Raw genomic sequence first — 16,738 nt, forward strand, 5'->3', positions numbered from 1 at the left:
TACTTTCTTCCAGTTTATTCAAAAAGATGTTGCAAAAAGATGCAACATTCATTGCACACACCCACTACCTTTACAAGGCAGTGGTGAATCATCTTTCTGAGCCACTCCAATCCGTTTCAATATGATGAAAGCATGACTATGATGCAAGTAGGTAGCAAATTCCAAGGTTTTGTCCTAGCAGCCATCTCCCAATCCTTAGCTTTCTAGAAGGAGGAAGAGTCTGCATTAAAGATGGTGAACAAAAGGTCATTCAAAGGTCTACCTTGTTCTAAATAGGGTCAATCTTCTTAAGTGCCATGGGAGCTGAACTCATGTATTCAACACACTCCTTATTTGTGCCTTGTGAATGATGAAAGAATTTAAGAGTTTGGAAGAGAATTATTGATTATAGAATTCTCTACATTTGAGCTACTCTTACAGTCAAGTTATTTATAGGGCTGATCCAATTAAGCCCCTGGTAAGTAACGATTCCATTGGCTGTTGCAGGTGAGACTTAAGGAAAGCAATGCATTGAAACCTAAGGGGAGTCCGTTTCTATTGACACTCAGGATGATGAATTGCTATAGAAATGTCAGTGAACGTAAAGGCATGGTAGTTAAGCTTATGTATTGAGTAGAGACACGGAACACACAAATATTACTTGTCATTTATTGGCCCATGCCTCAAAAGTCTTTGATGTCTTGTTGTATGCAATAATATTCCACTCTAATTTCAACTTGAGCATTCGGTGCAGAAGTCTTATTTTTATTTTCATCTTGCTGAGCTAGATACCTGGAGGAAATTAAAGGTTATTCTGTTTTATTTCCAGAAAGCTTACTTTGATGTAGAGTTCAGTCATTAACTTAATTATGCTTGAAACATGCTAAAGCAGTTACATAAAGGAACTTCTGATAATTGATACAAATTACAACCTTAGTCGATATGATCTGAAGTATAATGAAACAAAAATAATTTACGGTATCTGGCTTCCAGATGACATCCCATTCTGTCATTTGAAAGCAAACAACAGGAATTCTGCAGATGCTGGAAATTCAAGCAACACACATCAAAGTTGCTGGTGAACGCAGCAGGCCAAGCAGCATCTATAGGAAGAGGCGCAGTCGACGTTTCAGGCCGAGACCCTTCGTCAGGACTGTCATTTGAAATCCAATTCCTGGAGCAGGAGATCATTCATTCCATTTAGATTATGTTAGCCCATTAATCTAATTCCTACACATTTTTAACCTGTAAATTATTCTTTCACACGTACTTTGATTCCCTATCAAGGCACCTCACTAGGGGTGATTTAAAACAGCAATTAGCTTATGGCCATCAAATCTATGGGAACTTGGAAGAAACTAGAGCAACCAAGATTAACAAATGGTCACAAGGAGAAGGGACAATCTTCACACAGACAACACTAGAGGTCAGAATCAAACACTAGTTTGTTGGATCACAAACACGAGAAAATCTGCAGATGCTGGAGGTCCTGCAGAAGAGTCTCAGCCTGAAACATGGACTGTTTACTCTTTTCCACAGATACTGCCTGGCCTGCTGAGTTCCTCCAGCATTTTGTGTGTATTACTAGGTTGTCGGAGCCGTGAGACATTTCCTGCAGCATCAACGTGCTATCCAAAAATTGCATTTATAGAAAGTGAATTGCTTGCTCTGACTGGGATTTGAACCATGGTAAGTGTGGGTAGAACACAGAGTACTCATGAACAAGGGCAAACAATACAATTACAGCACACCTGAGTGATTACAGACTATGAACATGTCACAATGAGGTGGCTAGGAACGGACCCAAGTGCAAGACACACACACTGAAGTACTAGAGACAGGATTAGGATACAGGGTGAGAGCAAGGACATGGACACGAAAACCAGGAACCCGGAACAGGACTGGACAAGAGAGCTAGGAGCCCGGGCTTGGACTCCGAGCCAGAGACTGAACAAGGACCCAGTACCTGGGTCTTGCCTCTGGCTCGGCCCCCAGAACTAGGCAAGGACAAGACTTGGCTGGCAGTCAGGACAAGGCTGTAATCTTAAGGCTTTAGGCTAGAGGCTAGAGACTCGAGGCAAGGCTTGGCAGGAGGCAGGAGTCTTCACGCTTGAGGCTAGAGGCTAGAGACCTGAGGCGAGGCTTGGCAGGAGGCAGGAGGCTGGAGTCTTCAGGCTTGAGGCGAGCCTTGGCAGGAGGCTAGAGGCTAGAGACTTGAGGCAAGGCTTGGCAGAAGGCAGGAGGCTGGAGACGAGGTGAGGCTTGGCAGGAGGCAGGAGGCTGGAGACGAGGCGAGGCTTGGCAGGAGGCAGGGGGCTGGAGACTTGAGGCGAGGCTTGGCAGGAAGCAGGAGGCTCCTCCTGGGCAGGGCGCGGTACTCCTGGGCAGGGCGTGGATCTCCACCTGACGGAGGCAAGGGACAGGAAGGGACAGAACCAACTGCAGGTAATGGCAAGATGGCTTGGCTTACCCAATGGAGGCAAGGGTTAGGAAGAGACAGAACCAACTGTAGGTAACGGCAATACGGCCTGGCTTACTCAACGGAGGGAAGGGACAGGAAGGGACAGAACCAACTGTAGGTAATGGCAATACGGCCTGGCTTACCTGATGGAGGCAAGGGACAGGAAGGGACAGAACCAACCGTAGGTAACGGCAATATGGCCTGGCTTACCCAACGGAGGCAAGGGACAGAACCAACCGCAGGGTAATGGTAAGACGGCCTGACTTACCCGGCGGAGGCAAGGGACAGGAAGGGAGCTAGGTACGGGGTGGCTCCAGGACAAGACTGCAGGCGAGACGAGGGTTACCAGCAAGACAAGACAAGGCTTCAGGTGAGGAAACAGAAGGCAAAGGAAGGGATACAAGGAGTAAGGACAAGAACAATCCAGCAGCCACGCCCTGGTCTCTGAAGGTATTTATGCAGCCAGCCCCAACGAGCATCAGCTGCCTCAATTAGAGCTCAACAAGAACAGAAACAGGGTAGACAGGAAAACCTGGAGCAAGGGTAGATGGACCGGACCGTGAACTGGAATACGGACTTCACGGATTGGACCATGACAGAACATCAATGCTGACTTTATTAGGAAATGCAAGACATGGCTGATGAGTGCACAATTTGAATAACAATGATTTTCCAGGAAAACATTAGCAATTTGCTCCAGGGAGCTCACTGCTCTATCCTCACTAGTGACATCCTCAATACTAAATCTACCTTCCTGAAAATTCTTTTGATTACCTATGCCTTATATTATCTTGTGTCAGATCTTGTTTGAGAATGCTTGTGTACTTCGACGGTTTCCTGATCTAATCATAGAACCATAGAACCATAGAAACTACAGCACAGAAACAGGCCCTTTGGCCCTTCTTGGCTGTGCCGAACCATTTTCTGCCTAGTCCCACTGACCTGCACACGGACCATATCCCTCCATACACCTCCCATCCATGTATCTGTCCAATCTATCCTTAAATGTTAAAAAAGAACCCACATTTACCACCTCGTCTGGCAGCTCATTCCATACTCCCACCACTCTCTGTGTGAAGAAGCCCCCCCCAATGTTCCCTTTAAACTTTTCCCCCCTCACCCTTAACCCATGTCCTCTGGTTTTTTTTCTCCCCTTGCCTCAGTGGAAAAAGCCTGCTTGCATTCACTCTATCTATACCCATCCTTAACTAATTATAATCTTTTGGTTGCTTCTTTATTAAAGGCACTCTATAAGTAAATACCATTGCTAATGTTGATTAATGACTCAAACTCGTACAGTAAAAGTGATTGATGGCATAAATTGGAATTGTGATCTGCAGGCAATACTTAGAACAATTCTGCTCAGAATTGCAATGCAAGTAAGAAGCAATCACTAAATCATAAAATCATACAAAATTCATGAGACAGGAGGTGGCTATTTGGCCCTTTAAGTCTATGCCAGTTATATAAGAGCTACCTAGCCTAAACCCACTTACAGAGTCAGGGTTTTGGCCTGCAGGTTATGGATCTCTAATTAGATTTCCAAGCTTTTTGTTTACAATGAGGGTTTCTTTCTTTTTCATCCGTTCAGCCAGTGAATTCCAAAACTTTGTGAACGTTTTCCTCATCTCCTGTCAAGTTCTTCTAAAAAGACTTCAAGTCTGTATGGCTTGCGTGGTGTATTTTATATTCAGTAATCTTGTAAATATGCTGTTGATTAAGTCTTTGTCGATTTAAATAGTTATGGGTTATAGGTAAAAGAATGTGCATTGCATACGTCACTCTACGTGTGATACGTACGGGCCTCGCTTAAAGTAAACCCAAAGGTAGACCCCCATTCCCGGACTCCCGTGTCTTCCGTTGAATCAGCTCAAAGCTTTTAAGTTACAAACCACGACAGCTTGGTTTTGAATCCTGTCATGAAAATTAGATCCTTCCTATTTACTCTATCCAACAGAGTCCTCATAAATTTATTTACTTTTAAATCTCCTCTTAGCCTCCTCTGTATCAGAGAAAACAACCTTAGATTGCTTTAGCTCGTGGCTATAACTTTGTCTATCTGATACACCTTTCTTACTCCTGCGTCCCTTATGTGTGATCATATTATTCTTGTAACGTACTGACTATAACTATATTCTGTACTCAAGCTGTGATATGAAGCATCTTACAATTAAAGTGCTTCAGTATATTATATTGTGGTTAAAAGAAATTACCAGAAATGTGCTTGCCCATACGTGGCCCTTCACCTTCTACAAACTTCAGTGTATACATAGCTCCATCACCCACGACATGCCCTGTTCTTATTGCTACCATTAGGAAGGAGGTACAGAAGCCTAAATGCACACACTCAATGATTCAGGAACAGCTTCTTCCCCTCTGACATCTGATTTCTGAATGGACATTGAACCCATGAACACTATCTCACTACTTTTTAACTTCCATTTTTGCACCACTTATTTAACTATTTGATACATACATATATATATATGTATTTACTATACTTCAGTTTTTTCCTATTATTATATATTGCATTGTACTGCAGCCGCAAAGACAGCAAATTTTATTACATATGCTGGTGATATTAAACCTGATTCTGATAACCAGAGGTAATTTCCTCAAGATAACATCAATAATATTTATTGATCGCAAATGGAGAAATTTGGTGCCACTATTATACCGTAAATGCCGCTTTTAGCTACTCTTAAAGTGTTCCTACCCCAACCTAGGTTTGAAAGTGTTTTGGGGTTTTCAATGGACTATCCCCTCCAATGGCAAAATTCTAGATTAGTGATCAAACCACATCTATGGGAAGAGAAACAGTCAATGTTTGAGGTTGAGATTCTTCATCAGAATGCTCTGACCTGAAACATTGATTCTGTTTTTCTTCCTACAGATGCAGGAATTATTTCCAGCATTTTCTATTTTAATTTTAGATTTCCAGCATTTGCAATTTCTTTTAAAATTTTCACTAATTTTTTCACTCTGTGCCTGGGTGTGAGAAGATACTGAATACTTCTGATCACTGCTTGTAGAGAAACTGCACTTTTCTAAACAAAAAAAGTTGTAGCACACAACCGAAAATCAATTTCCCTCATCAACTCCATCCAGAGCTGCCAAAAAGAATGTGTGGCATTTAGTTGAATCACCTGAAGTGCAATGATTTGGAATTTTCTGAATGCCTCTGATATGAAAGTTATTCTATACTCTGATGAGTTGTTTTTTGTATTAACAATGAGTCTGTGTATCAGTCCTGATGAAGGGTCTCGGCACAAAATACTGAGTGTTCGTTTCCCTCCATACATGCTGCCTAACCTGCCAAATTCTTCCATTTCTTTATGCTGTCAATTTTCCTTACAGTCTTACAGAGAGAGTGAGTAATTTCAAGTTCCTGGGTGTCAAGATCTCTGAGGATCTAACTTGGTCCCAACATATCAATGCTGATATAAAAAAGGCAAGACAGAGGCTCTATTTCATTAAGAGTTTGAAGATATTTCATTTGTCACCTAAAACACTCAGAAACATCCACAGATGTACTGTGGAGAGCAATCTGACTGGCTGCATCACTGTTTGGTATGTGGGGTGGGGTGGGGGGGGGGGGTGGGTGGTGCGGGAGCTACTTCTCAGGGACCAAAAGAAGCTGCAGAAAGTTGTAAAATTTGTCAGCTCCACCTTGGGTACTTGCCTCCATAATATCCAAGCCACCTTCAAGGAGTGAAGCCTCGGAAAGGTGACGTCCATTATTAAGGACTCCCAGCACCCAGGGCACGCCCTCTTCTCATTATTACCGTCAGGAAGGAGGTACAGAAACCTGAAGGCACACACTCAGCGATTCAAAAACAGCTTTTTACCCTCTGCCATCCGATTCCATGAACACTACCTCACTTCGTAAAAAATATGTATTACTTCTGTTTTTGCACTATTTTTAATCCATTTATTATACATATATATACTTATTGTTATCACATATTGTATTGTACTGCTGCTGCTACCAAATTTCACCACACATAATAAATCTGATTCTAATTCTGATGTGTTTCAATAAGATTGCCTTTCATTCTTCTAAACTCCAAAACAGTCCCAGCTTATACAGATTATTCAACTTGCCCACATAGGACAGTCCCTTCAGACCCAGGACCATCGATTGAGCTTGATTAGAATAAATACACGACTTTGACAATGGTAGCATAGTGTTTAGTGCAATACTTTACAGTACCAAGGACACAGGTTCAATTCCCACCGCCATCTGTAAGGAGTTTCTACGTTCTCCCTGTGACTGTGTGGGTTTCCTCCAGGTGCTCTGGTGTCTTCCCACAGTCCTAAGACATACTAGTTGCTTGCTTAACTGGTTATTGTAAATTGTCCAGTGATTAGGCTTGGGGTACATAGAAACGTAGAAATCTACAGCACATTACAGGCCCTTCAGCCCACAATGTTGTGCCGACCATGTAACCTACTCTAGAAGCTGCCTAGAATTCACCTCTACCATCGTCGCCAGCAGTGCATTCCACGCACCCACCACTCTCCTTATGAAAAATTTACCTCTGACATCCCCCTTGTACCTACTTCCAAGCACCTTAAAACTATGCCCCCTCATGTTAGCCACCTCAACCCTTGGAGGAAGCCTCTGGCTATCTACACGATCACCTTATGCACCTCTATCAGGTCACCTCTCATTCTCTATCACTCTAAGGAGAAAAGGCCAAGTTCACTCAACCTATTCTCATAAGGCATGCTCTCCAATCCAGGCAACTTCCTTGTAAATCTCCTTGCACTCTCCCTCGATAGTATCCACATCTTTCCTGTAATAAGATGACCAGAACTGAACATAGTACTTCAAGTGGGGTCTAACTAAGGTCTTATATAGCTGTAACATTACCTCCCGGCTCCTGAACTCGATCCTATGGTTGATGAAGGCCAACACACCATATGGCTTCTTAACAACAGTCAACCTGTGCAGCAGCTTTGAGTGTCCTATGGACGTGGACCCCTAGATCTCACCGATCCTCCACACTTGGAGGATAATTCGGGGTTTGCTGGATGACGCAGCTTGAAGGACTGACAGGGCTTATTCCGGGCTGTATCTCAATAAATAAATAAAATACTGCCCAAAACCTGAAAAGATTGGAAAAAAAAGCTGAAGATGCCAGAAATCTGAAATAACAGAAAATATTGGAAACATTGAACAGGGCAGATAGCATCTGTGAAATGTGAATAGAATTCACGTTTCAGATCATCACCAGCCTTGGAAGAGAAACATATTTGTAATTTACATTTTTGCTTGTACTACTGAAGCTGGCTGTGCATAAGATAGTGGTAGAATCAATAGCTTGGTTCCCGACTTTCGCTACCCTCAAAACAAAGATTTAGTTTGCTTTGTTTTGTTTGGCTTCTTGAACAATCGCCTAATTTAACCAAGGAACTATGGTCATCATCAGACTATCCAAAACAAGCCTCAGAATCTGCCTGAACTTGTATAACTTCTATTTTAATGTTTTTTTTGCACATCTCCATAGAAACCATGGTATTCTCAGATTACAGCTAGCAAGTTAGATGCAATTCTCTAAATCTGAAATAAAATGGAACATCAGCGAAAATACACCAGGTCTGAGTACAGAAAAAAACAGAATTAACTGCTAAAAACAGCAATAGGAACAGAAATAGGCCATTCAGCCCTTTAAGCTTGTTCCATCATTCATTAAATTGTGGTTGATTCAATATTACTCAAGTCCACCTCCTGATTTAGCTCCTTGACTCCATCACCGATTAAAAATCTATATCAGCTTTAAATACATGGAACTCAACTGTCACAGTTTCCTGGGGCAAATTCAAATGACTGGCATCCTTTTAGAGAAGAAATCACTCATCTCTGTTTTAATTGAGCACGCACTAATGTTGCATCTGTGACCCTTGGCTCGCCCAACGAAGGAAACATCCTCTCAGTATTTATCCTGTCAATTTCCCTAACAATCTTTCACATTTCAATGTTGACTCCCATTCTTCCAAACTCCAATACAATCCCAACATTTAGCCATCCCACACAGGACAATCTCTTCAGATCCAGGAACATTGTTTGAGGTTGGTTAGAGTATAAGGACATAAGGAGGGATAGACATGAAGGAAGGGGAGGTGGGGTGGCGTTGCTGGTTAAAGAAGAGATTAACGCAATAGAAAGGAAGGACATAAGCCGGGAAGATGTGGAATCGATATGGGTAGAGCTGCGTAACACTAAGGGGCAGAAGACGCTGGTGGGAGTTGTGTACAGGCCACCTAACAGTAGTAGTGAGGTCAGAGATGGTATTAAACAGGAAATTAGAAATGTGTGCAATAAAGGAACAGCAGTTATAATGGGTGACTTCAATCTACACGTAGATTGGGTGAACCAAATTGGTAAAGGTGCCGAGGAAGAGGATTTCTTGGAATGTATGCGGGATGGTTTTTTGAACCAACATGTCGAGGAACCAACTAGAGAGCAGGCTATTCTGCACTGGGTTTTGAGCAATGAGGAAGGGTTAATTAGCGATCTTGTCGTGAGAGGCCCCTTGGGTAAGAGTGACCATAATATGGTGGAATTCTTCATTAAGATGGAGAGTGACATAGTTAATTCAGAAACAAGGGTTCTGAACTTAAAGAGGGATAACTTTGAAGGTATGAGACGTGAATTAGTTAAGATAGACTGGCAAATGACACTTAAAGGATTGACGGTGGATATGCAATGGCAAGCATTTAAAGGTTGCATGGATGAACTACAACAATTGTGTTCATCCCAGTTTGGCAAAAGAATAAATCAAGGAAGGTAGTGCACCCGTGGCTGACAAGAGAAATTAGGGATAGTATCAATTCCAAAGAAGAAGCATACAAATTAGCCAGAGAAAGTGGCTCACCTGAGGACTGGGAGAAATTCAGAGTTCAGCAGAGGAGGACAAAGGGCTTAATTAGGAAGGGGAAAAAAGATTATGAGAGAAAACTGGCAGGGAACATATAAACTGACTGTAAAAGCTTTTATAGATATGTAAAAAGGAAAAGACTGGTAAAGACAAATGTAGGTCCCCTGCAGACAGAAACAGGTGAATTGATTATGGGGAGCAAGGACATGGCAGACCAATTGAATAATTACTTTGGTTCTGTCTTCACTAAGGAGGACATAAATAATCTTCCAGAAATAGTCGGGGACAGAGGGTCCAGTGAGATGGAGGAACTGAGCGAAATACATGTTAGTAGGGAAGTGGTGTTAGGTAAATTGAAGGGATTGAAGGCAGATAAATCCCCAGGGCCAGATGGTCTGCATCCTATAGTGCTTAAGGAAGTATACCAAGAAATAGTGGATGCATTAGTGATAATTTTTCAAAACTCGTTAGATTCTGGACTAGTTCCTGAGGATTGGAGGGTGGCTAATGTAACCCCACTTTTTAAAAAAGGAGGGAGAGAAAAACCGGGGAATTATAGACCGGTTAGCCTAACGTCGGTGGTGGGGAAACTGCTGGAGTCAGTTATCAAAGATGTGATAACAGCACATTTGGAAAGCGGTGAAATGATCGGACAAAGTCAGCATGGATTTGTGAAAGGAAAATCATGTCTGACGAATCTCATAGAATTTTTTGAGGATGTAACTAGTAGAGTGGATAGGGGAGAACCAGTGGATGTGGTATATTTGGATTTTCAAAAGACTTTTGACAAGGTCCTACACAGGAGATTAGTGTGCAAACTTAAAGCACACGGTATTGGGGGTAAGGTATTGATGTGGATGGAGAATTGGTTAGCAGACAGGAAGCAAAGAGTGGGAATAAACGGGACCTTTTCTGAATGGCAGGCGGTGACTAGTGGGGTACCGCAAGGCTCAGTGCTGGGACCCCAGTTGTTTACAATATATATTAATGACTTGGATGAGGGAATTAAATGCAGCATCTCCAAGTTTGCGGATGACACGAAGCTGGGTGGCAGTGTTAGCTGTGAGGAGGATGCTAAGAGGATGCAGAGTGACTTGGATAGGTTGGGTGAGTGGGCAAATTCATGGCAGATGCAATTTAATGTGGATAAATGTGAAGTTATCCACTTTGGTGGCAAAAATAGGAAAACAGATTATTATCTGAATGGTGGCCGATTAGGAAAAGGGGAGGTGCAACGAGACCTGGGTGTCATTATACACCAGTCATTGAAAGTAGGCATGCAGGTACAGCAGGCGGTGAAAAAGGCGAATGGTATGCTGGCATTTATAGCGAGAGGATTCGAGTACAGGAGCAGGGAGGTACTACTGCAGTTGTACAAGGCCTTGGTGAGACCACACCTGGAGTATTGTGTGCCGTTTTGGTCCCCTAATCTGAGGAAAGACATCTTTGCCATAGAGGGAGTACAAAGAAGGTTCACCAGATTGATTCCTGGGATGGCAGGTCTTTCATATGAAGAAAGACTGGATGAACTGGGTTTGTACTCGTTGGAATTTAGAAGATTGAGGGGGGGGATCTGATTGAAACATATAAAATCCTAAAGGGATTGGACAGGCTAGATGCAGGAAGATTGTTCCCGATGTTGGGGAAGTCCAGAACGAGGGGTCACAGTTTGAGGATAAAGGGGAAGCCTTTTAGGACCGAGATTAGGAAAAACTTCTTCACACAGAGAGTGGTGAATCTGTGGAATTCTCTGCCACAGGAAACAGTTGAGGCCAGTTCATTGGCTATATTTAAGAGGGAGTTAGATATGGCCCTTGTGGCTACGGGGATCAGGGGGTATGGAGGGAAGGCTGGGGCGGGGTTCTGAGTTGGATGATCAGCCATGATCATAATAAATGGCGGTGCAGGCTCGAAGAGCCGAATGGCCTACTCCTGCACCTGTTTTCTATGTTTCTATGTTTCTATGTATATATTTGATTGTGCCAATGAGGCCCAGATCGTGAAAAAGATTGATAAATTGAAAGAAACTGGGTAGAATATAGAAGTGAAATGCTATCCTGTTTCCTTCTCCATGGATGCTGTATGACCTGTTGATTTTCTTTCATTGTTTCTGGTTTACAATGATGGTAACATTCTTAATGTGCTAGTTTACATACAGATTGACAAAGGAATTGGATCATCAAACACGTACAGGGCTATGTCTGGGGTTTAGGTAACTAGAAAGCTCATACCATAGCAACATGGGTGTAAGGTTCCTGTTATGACTCTCTGAAAATTATCGAGCCACTCTGCTGCCTAGTTAGTAGTTTCATGGTAGATCAGAAAAAAGCACCTAGCTGGCAAATGTAACCCTAGGATAAATGTTGTCCAAGCCTAAAAGATGCAGATCACTAATTGTTGAATATGAAAAGCTGTAAAGTAAAAGTTTGCTGTGCAGCTCCCAAAAAGTTAGAACAGATACACCTGATAGTTTCACTTGTACTTAGAGAACCATAATCAAAATGACTACAGGCCAATTAGTAGACCAAGGGACCACAATATAAATATTCTTTCAAGAACATACATATATATTAGCTAATATGGTGATTTATTTAATAAGATGGAAGTAGGTGCACAGGGGAGGGGCGAATGGTTCTGGTTTCTTATGACCCAAATGATAGAGGGGAGGGGAAACCTATCTGGAACATATAAGTTTCCCCTCCCCTCTATCATTTGGGAACATGTATGACCATTGCATTGCTGGAGCTCTGTTATCCATTCACTGGGACAGTCCGGACAAGACAGGTGGGGGGGGTGGAGAGGGAGGGGGAGAGGGAGGGGGGAGAGGGAGAGGGAGAGAGGGAGAGGGTGAGAGAGAGGGGGAGAGGGGGAGGGGAGAGGGAGAGGGGGAGAGGGAGAGGAGAGGGGTAGGGGAGAGGGGGAGGGTGAGAGGGTGAGAGGGGGATGGGGGAGGGGGGAGAGGGGGAGAGAGGGAGAGAGGGAGAGAGGGGTGGGAGAGAGCGGGGGGTGGGGGAGAGGGGTTAGGAGAGAGCGGGGTGGGAGAGAGCGGGTTGGAGAGAGGGGGCAGAGAGGGGGGTAGAGAGAGAGATGCAGAAAGAAAGAGAGGCAGTGGTAGATAAGGTTACTGTTACCATTATCTGACTGCTAGATAAATGGCTGGACATAGACTACAATTCGGCATTCCCTCTGTGCCAAGGGCCATACAATCTCTTGTATCACTCACTGAATGAATTCATTAATTTATTGCATTTTTTCTCAGTCTGATATACAGCAATTCATTAGGGTGTTAAACAGCCTCCAAATCAAACCTCTTGAAAAACATCCACAACAGTTGATGTTTCCCTTGCTTGTACAGTTCAATATTTCTCTTCTATAGTGAAACACTTCACTCACTCAACAGTTAAAAAAAACAAATACAATTTGGCAAGAGCCAATGTTGAGAGAACATTGCTGGAATTTGATCAGTTTCACAGCAGATAAGCAAAGGTGTCTGCTTATCTTCTGAGTATAAATAGATTCCTTATTTTTCACTCAATCCTGTGCATTAATGTGGCAATGGAAATTGTTCTGGTTTTTCATTTAGTGTGTGAGAAAAGTCATGGTCATAGAGTGGTATGACACAGAAATGGGTCTCTCCACCACCATGCACATGACAACATTTATACACACTTACAGCATTCCTACTTGCTTGTATTAGGGTCTTCATTCTTTTATGCCTTTTTTACTTAAAAGTCGGTCTGAGTGTCTCTCAAATGCAGAGAGTTCATCTGATTTTGCCATCTCCTCTGGCAAAATGTTCCAGATAAAACCACTCTCATGCTATCAACTTGTGTTACAACTTCCAGGAAACTGGGAACTTGAACCATAAGCTCACTAACATTCCTTAACACCTACCATTAACTGTACATATCCTATTTGATTTCCCAAATGCATCACCTTGCTCTTGTCAAAATTAAACTCTATCTTCCAGTGGTCTGTCCAAATTTCCTCCTGGCCTGTATTCTACCTTAAGCAGCCTTCCCCACATTACACAACAACACCAACTATCAAATTGCTCCCAATCTACTTTCACCTGGTCCTCTCTGCTTCTCCTCCTCCTGGTGATAAGTGGGCAGACAGGGGTGAGATAGGTCAGCTGGTTGAGTGGTGTTGTAACAACAACCTTACGCCCTATTTTCACATCCATTATGTTAGTACATTTCGCAAGCTAGGATCCCAGTACTGCTCTGGGTCACAGATTTCCAAACAGAAAAACATCCATACACCACTACCTTCTCTCTAAACCAATTTTGGATCCAATTAGCCAATCCAACTTGGACCTCATATGCCTTAATCTTCAGGACCAGCCTCCCATGCAAGAGTTTGTCAAATGCTTACTGAATCCCATCTTGACCATATAGATGTCTACTGCCCTCCCTTCATCAGTCTTAGTTAACTCCTCCAAAAGCTCTATCAAATCAATGGGACAGGACCTTCCCTATGCAAAGTTGTGCTGACTATCCATGCTTACTGCCTGCTTTCCAAATGTATATGAATTCTATCCTTCAGGGCTTTCTCCAATTATTTCCATAACATTGATGTAATTCTTACTTAACATCCCTGCTGCCCTTCTCAAATAAAGCTATCCTCCAGTCTCCAGTATCTTCATCTACCATTAACAAAGATGCAAAAAATCTCTGAAAGGGCCTCAGCTTTCTCCTCCCTTGCTTCACATACCAACCTGGGATACACCCTGTGGATTTGTCAATATTTCTCAAAGGGCACACTCAATTTCAGATGCCAAACCTGCCATTTGCTTCTTTAATAAAACCTTCAATATACTTTGTCATCCAAGATTTCCACATCTTGACATCTTTGCTTTTCACCATCACTGGATCATGCTGGTCTTGCACTACTACCTCCCTTTTGAATAACTCCCTCTTGCTGGCTGTCCTTTATCTGCAAGCATCTGCTCCCAATCTACTTCCACCTATCCCTCTCTACTGCTCCTCCTCCTGGTGATAAGGGAGCACACGGGACTGAGGGAGGTCATCTGGTTGAGCGGTGTTGTAACGGCAACCATGTCAGCAAAGCCAAGGTACTGACTACAGACTTCGTGCAGGTAAAATCAAACAGGGAAACAAGCACCAGTGCTCACTGAAGGTTCTGCAGTGGAAAGGGTGAGCAGTTTCAAATACTGAATGTCACTATATCAGGGCATATAGACGCCGCCATGGAAGCATTCCAACTGGCTGCATCACCACCTGGGATGAGAACCCAATGCACAGTAACACACGAGGTTACAGAGAGTGGACTCAGCCATTTCCATCATGGGTTCAACTCTCTCCACCATCAAGGTCACCTGCAAAGGGCAATATGTCAGGAAGGTGACTTCTCTCATTAAAGACCCCCCAACATCCCTCTCGCCGTTGCTGCCATCAGGCAGGAGATATAAAAGCCAGAACATCCACACCTCAAGGTTCAACAGCTTCTTCCCCACTGCCACCAGGGTTTTGAACCAAAACCTGAAATACCCTAACCCTATCCTGGACTACATTTTTCTCCTCTCCGTCAACTTCCATTAATGCTGTCATGGTTAGTTTTGTTTAATTTGATAAGTTAGATAGGTACTGTATATTTTATGTTAATCATACACAGTGCTGCTGCTGCAAACTGCTAATTTTCATGACATCTGTACCCTGAGTATATATGCCCATGACAATAAAATTGAACCTGAATTTGCTAGGGAAATCAGCTTTCCACGAATTCGTGACCAGGTGGAAGTAGATTAGGAGGGGAATAAAACCCTATCCTTTTCCTTAACTACCCTTAAACTTTTAACATTGAAATGAACTATGGTCATTGTGTTTCCTCAGCAGTCACTGCCTATCCAGTTTTGTTCTCTCGGAAAAGGGCGATAACATCCTTGTACGATGATAGCTCTGGTCAAGCAACATAGCCCAATTCTAATTTATTTTTGAAGAATTAGTTAACTAACAAACTATAACAATCGTTACTTTCGGGGGAAGCACGCCCCTTCCAATGTAAATGACTATTCCTGTTCAGCAGAGCAAGCTGGGATCGTTTGGATCTGCACAAAATCGTTAACACTTTCTCTGTTCCACAAGTAATGATCACAGAAAGATGAATCACGCTGAGCACATGATCTAATCCCACAATTGATTCTTCAGTTGTAACAGTTGGTGTAAAAATCAGACAATTTGCAACGTACACAATTTGAAGAAGAAAATCAAACGTCATCAAACGCCGTACAAAGTTTTCATAACTACAATCTATCCGAACTCAGACATCCTTAAAAATTAAAAAAAAACGAAGCCGAAAGTTAACAGATTGCTCAACCTCACAGAATCCGCACTGGCTTCATACCTGAACCTGCCCTGAAGTTAGACTCGGCACGATTTTTAAATATTCTTTAAAAGCCGGGGCAGCGCTTCATCCACTCGCTCCAGTGCACTTCTCGCATTCCTCCTTCGCTGCCGAAATTTAATCAACAAGTCCCTCCGGACAATTGCTCTAGGAACAGATTTCCTCTCCTATCATATGTTGCGATTTTACCGCTTCTCTTCTTTCCACGTTGTCGAGTCCGCTACTACGGCCAGACTTGCCCTGTTCCCCACTGTCCGATCATGGTCAGCTGAGGGAAGCCAGCCCTCCTGCTTCAGCCCCTCAGGTGAGCAACGCCCCACGAGCGACCACCCTGCTATCAACACAAAGTGGATGACTTGCGTGAGACCAGTGCCAGTCTGTGAGTTCCAGGGTGAGTAACCTGCTACTGCTGACGCACTATCTAATGATCCTGGCGCTTACGCTCCGCCCCGGGGCATGTTCGTGCACTAAGGTGCGCGGATCTGTCCTTCAGCGCTCTGTGCCCAGCGGCGCAGATCCGTGCGGCGCCCATGCCTTGCAGGTCGACTGCGTACAGAGCAACCGCTTCCCTTCGATTCGGGAGGGCGGTCTGCCATCATCCAATCATGTTTACGGGCTGCATGATAATACTGAAAGGTGGGCAGCTCAGTACTCAGGCTGCCTTACTAGACCACGTCTTTTCGTATGGAGTCCATACTCGGCCAGATCCTCAGTACGGAGAGTCCATACAGGGCCGGATGCGAACTACATGATGACCATAACGGACTAGACCCTTTGTACGCAACCTCTCTATAAAGGACTCGATTATTAGTACAGGGTCCGTATACTGGACCAGATCCTTAGTCCATCCACATAGGGTCAGATCCTCAGTACACAGTCCGACCGTACAGGGCCAGATCCCAAGTATAGAGTCCGCCCATATGTCCTGAGTGCAGTCCATTCGTACAGGACCAGATTTTCACCACACAGTCCGTTCAGAAAGGGCAAGATTCTCACTACTCAGTCTGTTCAGAAGCGTTCCCCGGAGCATAGGAGGATGGCTTATGGA

General features: G+C 43.5%; 1 protein-coding gene across 1 annotated transcript in view; it reads right to left on the reverse strand.

Annotated features, from left to right (window-relative positions):
- met (MET proto-oncogene, receptor tyrosine kinase) overlaps positions 1–16,204 on the reverse strand; it is a 159,407-nt gene extending 143,203 nt beyond the window's left edge. The window contains exon 1 of the mRNA XM_063057851.1: positions 15,691–16,204. The gene's annotated coding sequence lies outside the window, so the exon portion shown is untranslated. The remainder of the gene's footprint in view (positions 1–15,690) is intronic.
- Between the last annotated feature and the right edge of the window lie 534 nt (positions 16,205–16,738).

The sequence above is a fragment of the Mobula hypostoma genome, chromosome 9 (assembly GCF_963921235.1).
Source record: "Mobula hypostoma chromosome 9, sMobHyp1.1, whole genome shotgun sequence".
NCBI classification, from domain to species: domain Eukaryota; kingdom Metazoa; phylum Chordata; class Chondrichthyes; order Myliobatiformes; family Myliobatidae; genus Mobula; species Mobula hypostoma.